Raw genomic sequence first — 7,090 nt, 5'->3', positions numbered from 1 at the left:
TCAATACTAACAGAAATCAAGCAATGGTTTTATTGTTTATTTGCTCAAGAGTCCAAGTACTGTAAATATGGTCTTTGTCTAATGCACATGGTGTGTGTACAGTCCAAAAATGCTTTTCCCTCGGAGCCGCTCGGAGAGCTCTGCATGCACATGGTGCCAGTCTCTGCTCATTCACCACAACCAAGGAGAACAAATGAGATTTAAACCTAGACTAAATAATGGATGAAATTGGCCACATAGACCTAAACAGCTAGGAGGTCCCAACCAGGGTGATCTAGGCCAGCTTTGGCAGCTTTGTTCAAAACTCTATCCCAATTACCTAGATTAGGTTTGTGCACTTTCCTGGGAAGGAGCAGTTGCTTCTGTGTCTTTTCCCAGCCCATTGCTCTTAGCCTGCTAACTTCTTCTGCATTTGTAAAGGACCAGGCTTAGCATGATTCAGCTACAAAACAGTATTTCAAATCTGTGTAGAGCTCTTGTTTTCTTTTCGGAATCCACCTGGAATTTTACTTTGTGTTCAATTTTAAGACATGAAATACTGTTATAAACTTTCCATAATGCCTTGAAGTTGGCTCTTGTGGGGCTGAAAGACTTTGTTCTCCTTGGAGGGCCTTGTTCTTCCTCATTGATTTTTGTGATGAACATTTTTCTATGGAAAAAGTTGAATGAAACGTTGAACATATCAATGCTGTTTACATGTATTTCTGCCATTTGTGTTGTCCAAACCCAATGCCTCTCACATATGGGCAAATCTTGAAGGACAGTCTGAAGTATATATACAAAAGATATATGTAGTTAATTCATCATAACTTTACTACTGCTGGTGTATACTATACCCCCCAAAATTGTTTGTATATCTTTTTTGCTATTGCTAGCATTTTTCTTTTCATCCTCTACTTTCTTAGACCAATTCTAAAGCTTTGTCCTTAAAGGCTGTGGTAGGTTTTCCAACAAAGATTTGGTTTTCTTAGTTCAGTTTGCAAATAGAGTGGCTTGTCTCGCCAGACCAGAATTAAAGTAACACAGATGTCACACCCTTGATTTAGGAAAGTTCATTGACTCATTAACTGAGGATTGCTGTTCAATTATAACCAAAGCTAATTATATAAAGTTTAAAATACCAGAACAGGTAATTGTGACTCTTTCTAATGACCTGGCAGATTCAGCATTTTTTAACCCATACAAATGTACAATAAATATATTTGTACTTGAAGTCCATATGTCAAAGAGAGATAATAGCTGGCTCTTACCAGGCTTGAAGTAAAGGTCAATAAGGAACAAAGTAAGTCTCACTGATTTCTTGTTGGCTAAGAATTCAACTCCTTGATAGTCTTACCACCCTTCTCATTTTTCAGTCTGAGTTTCTTGTCGTCTTCTATAAATTTATACTGTTTTAGCAGATATTGATTTTGGCTTTCAACAAACAATAGACTAGATATTACAGAAATTTATTCAAAGCCTAAGTGACTTTTCAGGTTTCTTGTTTGACCATTTTCATGCAAAATTTTCATCCTGTACAAAAGGAATGAATATCTCTTTCCCCATTCCCCTCCCTAGTCATAATTTAAAGACATGAGTGGTTGCAGTCACTTTTGTCTGCAAAGAAAGCAATTGGTCATTTCTAAGCTGACTGCCATAATGTTTAAATCCATTGCTCAAAAGAACTGATAAAGGGTAATGACTACTTTTTGTTGTGAAAAGTGTGAGTTCCTGAGAACCTTTTCTACATGCAGTTTTCATTCAAATTCAATTTAAATGTCATTTTTAATCTGATCCATACTTTGACAAAGATGATGTGTAAGAGCTGTTTTTAGCAGTTGGATTGTTACTTTGTAAAGTATTAAAGCACTAAACCAATTTTTGCAATAGGTAGTCAAACTTGCTTTTGTTTTGAAAAAACTTCCAGTATAACTGTCGCACTTTTTATAGCAGAACTGTATTTAATTTCTTTCTTTTATGAAAGATTACTCAAAGTAACTGATAGCTCTGTAATCTGTGTGAATTGGCTTCTCCATTATTTGAAACTGGGAGAAGCCTATAATGCCTATTCAATAAAATTAACTTATTTCTAAAGTACCTGTTTGCTTGAGTTCTTGTCTGTGCTTTCTGTGTGCTCCACCCCTGGGGAAACACTCAAGCCAAGGAAGGGAGTGAGGGCTGCAAACCTGGTGGGTGGTGGGAGAGTTGCTTAGCTCATCACAAGTTTGTGCCCTGCTGCCATGAAGTTCACTGTTTGACATCAAGATTCAATTGCATAGGTTGTCTAACTCTGAGAATCTGAGGCAGGAGCCAGAAATCAGGCAGTGCCTGCTCAGCTTTTGATTTCCCAGAGTATTCCCAGTTCCTAGGCTCCAAAGGCACAGGGCCCTTCTCTGCAAGGAGGAAAGAGCTGTCACATTGCTGTGGTGGTGCAGAACAGCTTGGGATGTGACTGTCCCTGTGCTCAGGAAATCTCTGCCTGTGCCATCAGGCAGTGGACAGAATATTTGTCAAAATTGGGTTTTGAGCTGCAGCGTTTCTTTAGAGAAATCCCAAGTGCTGAAGAAGTCCTATTAACATGTGGCAACTTGTTCCAGTGGCTAATTAGCCATTTTAAAAAAAATCCCTTTCATTTCTAACCTGAATTTGTATAACTCCAGTTTCTGCCTTTGGATGTCATTTCACTCCTCTCTGATGGAGGAGCTGTCTGCTGCTCATGAATTGCTTGTACCCTCTAAGACATCCCTTACCCTCCTCTGTCAGGCTAAGCACCTTCCAAGTCTGTTACAAAGGCTTATTTCCAGTCCTAGAATGTAATCTTCCTCATGCCTCTGCTTCAAATCTCCTCCAGCCTTTTAACATCTCCCTTGATCTGTAGAGAGCAGAGTTGGACTGAAAGCTTTTTTTTTGCATGCACTTCAGCCCCAGCAAGAGTTACTAAAGCAGACTCTGCTGCAGACTCTATCACAGCCTCTCTGCTGAACTAGTCTCTGATTGTGTAAGAATTGATGTCTGCATTTCAGTACAAGCTTATTTCTTAACTAAAATTATTGTATATTTATTCACAAGGATGTCTTTAGTCTTTCTAGCCATAAGAGATACAAGGAACTCAGCTGTGATTTGACCTAGTATTTTTTAGAGTCCTTGGCTTCCCAAGCTAGTCCTCCATCAGGTAATGAAGATGAGTTTATATCTGGTAAGTATTGCCAAGTTGGTTTTTTTTTCTAAATGTCTGAGTTAATTTTGATTGTATCCAACACATTTGGTTTGTTTGTACCCAATGTTCTGAGCAATTCAGATTATTCTGTATTAACATCCAAACATTTCATCTTCTAATTTAATAATAATTCTTTTAAACACTTTCCCCTGGTGGCTGATGAAACAGTTAGTTAGCACAGGGCTGAACCTCTCTGGAGGGAGTGGATTGGTGATTAATTATTTATCAGTTAGACTTCTCATCTTTTCAAGTAATCTAAAAGGACTTGAAAGGGTCTATTTTTTTATAACATAATAATAGCACTTTAAAATTTTGTCCTTTCATCCTTGCTGCAAATTCCACATGAACCATTTTATTGTGCCTTTGTTCAGAGAGCATGTTTACCTTCAGTACTTGCTGTTTGACATCATCTGGAAATTGAGTTGGGGATAAATCAGATAGTAAAATAGTTATTAAATAGAAACATTAAACTTATCTGCCTGGCTGATTGACACTGGAATTATTTTACATTTATTGCAGTAGTAGGTGAAGTAATTCTTGTGTATTCCTTTTGTATTGATTTAAAGGCAACAATCATGCAATTTATTCAATATGATCAGATTCCTGAATCCTTCTAGAGCTCTAACAACTCCAAGAGGGTGTCAGGAAGACACAAATTGCTTGTAGAATTTACACTGAAGATACTCTTCCCTAGGAAAGGACAATAAAGCAACATAAGACATTTCTGTTGAAATCTAGCACTGGTTGTCCTCCCTGATGGGCTTCCTGGCCAAAATTTGATCATTTGGATTCCCTCAGCTTTGTGAAAACTGTGCACTCAGAGCTGTCATGGATGACAACTCCTGTGAGATGCTTATTTGTAATAGCATACAGGGAAAATTAGATTTCTTAATGGAAAGAAAGCAAATAGAACCCACACCTGCAGAGTGCTGATAAAAAGCAATTCTCCCCAGCCTGTCAGCTTTGTCATAAGTGATTTCAATTTTCTTCTGTGGCATTTTTTTTTTTTTTGTCCCTCACCAAACTAACTAGTATTAATAGCTGATCTCTAGTAAATTCAAATCCCATCCAAAAAGTTATATAGTTTACTCCCAGTGTTGTCATCTTTGCTACAGGAAACCTTTTTGCAAATATTTCATTTGTTTGATTTCGAGGCAGATGGCTCAGATAAACTCCATGTGTAACCAGAGTATTTCTAAAATGCAGTGACTCTTGGAGGCCCCATATGAGTCAGATTTCTAACCCATTTATAAGGTCAATACATTTCCATGAAGGTAAGTGACTGGGTAAAATTTACCCCTAGAACTAGAAGGCAGCTCTGTAAACAGAACTGCTAAACCCCATATCATATATGGGTTATCTGACTGGATTTTAGCTTGACAACAAAAAGGTTTTACAAAATGGATCCTATGTAAGTACAAGTTATAAAACTCAGCCTGAGAGCAGGTACAAGTCATGTGGTAAAAATTTAGTTTCTCTTCCCTGTTGTGAGAGTTGAATCTCCCTTGACTAATTTCAGTGTACATCAGAAATAGTGGATTTGAAATGCTGGCAGAAGGTTTATGTAAAAAAATGTTGCTTTTCTTCTTTAAAGAAAGTTTTTTCACTTTAGAAATTGCAAAGTAAATGGAAGTTGCTTCCAGACATGAACTCAAATTATGGATTTGAGCCTACATAAAGTAACCAACTACTCCCTGACTTTTTCAACAAAGTTTAAACTGCTCCACTGCCTTTTCTTTTAGAAAAACTGACACATTTCTTGTGCTGATAATTTTTCAGCATTTCTTGAATATAGTAACAAACACTTTCCACAAGGCTAATGTCACCAAGAATGTTGTAAATCTGCCATTAGACCTGAGCAGTAGCATAAATATATCATGTATTTGGGCTACTAAGGTTTGTGGACAATGCTGCTGTCATATTTTATTATCAGGAACAATTGAAATAAAAAATATAAATGCTTCAGCATTTCTTTTGCTGTATAGTGCTTCATATCATTAAAATGTGGTTAGCACCAAGTAGCTGAAATGTTCATTACCTTGTCACATGTGCAAACCTTTTTAAAATTAGAAATGCTATTCATTAGAAAAGACACTCTGTAACTTGTCCTCATTCTTCCAATTGTTCTGTCTATTCATTAGAGATGACATTTACCTCCATGAGTTTAAAAATAAACAGATCCTCATCCAGAAGGTTTGCAAAGGTTTTGTGTAATTAGAGACATGGGAGCAAGCATTTATCAGGTGAGAAAGGTCCAGAAGGTTTGCAAAGGTTTTGTGTAATTAGAGACATGGGAGCAAGCATTTATCAGGTAAGAAACATATGATTAGGAATTATACTGAATAATTCCCCGGGATTTTTCCTAGCAACATTAGACCATTCCCAGACCACATCCAGGCTTACAGGAAATGGCAGTGCTAAGTTAAAATTTTTGTGTGATAGTCCCCAAAGCAACTGTTTTTAGAGGCACCTAAAAGGGAGGTATTGCTTTAGATACTGTTTCCCCCTGACATGTTCTGCTTGGTTAGTTGTCTCACACAGATGTTCCCTGTGCTAACAGGAATTTACAAGCTGGGCTCAGTCTGAGATGAGGTGACCCCTGCAGTACAAGGAGCTGTGTGTGCAGCAGTGAATGCAGATTGCAGTTGAGTAGCAGGGAGCTGCAGTGTTTTCCCTTGGAGGAGGGCAAAGATGCCATTCATACCTGTGTTGATTGCAAGGTGCTATGCAGAAGATGCTGAGCAGGCAAGCAAGGAGACCTGCAGGGTGGGATGTGAACACACAAACAGAAGGTAACTAAGGAAAGGCTTTTTTTTCTTCCATGGACAACAGTAACATCCACACTGATCGAAGATGTCATAAGGTTGAGAGATGTGAATCTGTCAGTGAAACAGCAGAATTTTGAAAGCATTGCACACGGTGTCCATCCTATTTCAGCTCCTGTATCCAAGAGGGCATTTTTTTCCCTAAGAATCTCCCATCTTAGTTCATAAAACCAATTTTCTAGCCTTATAATAGCCCTGTGCTTCAGGCAGATTATTTTAAGGACCTGGTGAGGGTGCTACATAACTTGGCTGTGATTTCTCACTGCGTAACTTCATACACAGGACTGGGCATGTTCTCCAGGGCCCACTCAGCCCCTCCCAAAGCCAGAGCCCAACACACAGGGAAGCTGGAGCCAGTACAGCTGAGAGCTACACAAAAACACAGCCAGAGCCCAGCTGCAGTTTGGAGCTGGCCATTCAGCTGTGCCTTTACTCCTGTTTAACAGCAGTTAAATCGTCAAGCTCTGTCTTCTTGAAATGCTTCCCCTCTCTTAGCAAACACCACGTAACATGCAATTTTTACAGTGACTCGTAGCATATTTTTATTCCTGAAATACAACCCTTCCGTTTTAGTCCTCCTTAATCATAGTGATTTTGTGGAGAATACCAAATTTTCCATTCCTGGACTTAAAAGTTGATTTTTTTTTTTTTTCCTGCAGCATTAATTATCCCTTCTAAAAATAGACAGGTGGAGTCCAAAAATATCCAGTGGAGCCTTAATGGAAGGTTTCTTGCAGGGAAGCCAACAGCCAGACCTGATTTATTCACCCAGTCTTGTTTGTGCAGACCCACCCTGCACCAGGTTCCTGTTTCCAGACTTGCCTCTTGTTTGCTCACGCAGTTAATCAGCACAGCTGCCTGAGAAGGCTCGTTAGGGGGAAACCATCCCTTACCCAGTCTCCAGGGAAGGTTGCAAAAGCTGGGGAGTGTGTGGCTGCTTTCAAGCCTTCAGCACCTGAGAGTGATTCCTCTCCTGCAAGGAGGAAGGTGGATGTAGGTCATTTCTTTGAGGGACCTGCCAGGCTGCTCTGCCCAGGAGCATGGGTGTCTCCCTGGGCTGGCTCTGGAG

This window comes from Acanthisitta chloris, unplaced genomic scaffold (assembly GCF_000695815.1).
Source record: "Acanthisitta chloris isolate BGI_N310 unplaced genomic scaffold, ASM69581v1 scaffold26705, whole genome shotgun sequence".
Classification (NCBI taxonomy): domain Eukaryota; kingdom Metazoa; phylum Chordata; class Aves; order Passeriformes; family Acanthisittidae; genus Acanthisitta; species Acanthisitta chloris.
This window is presented reverse-complemented; position numbering follows the sequence as displayed.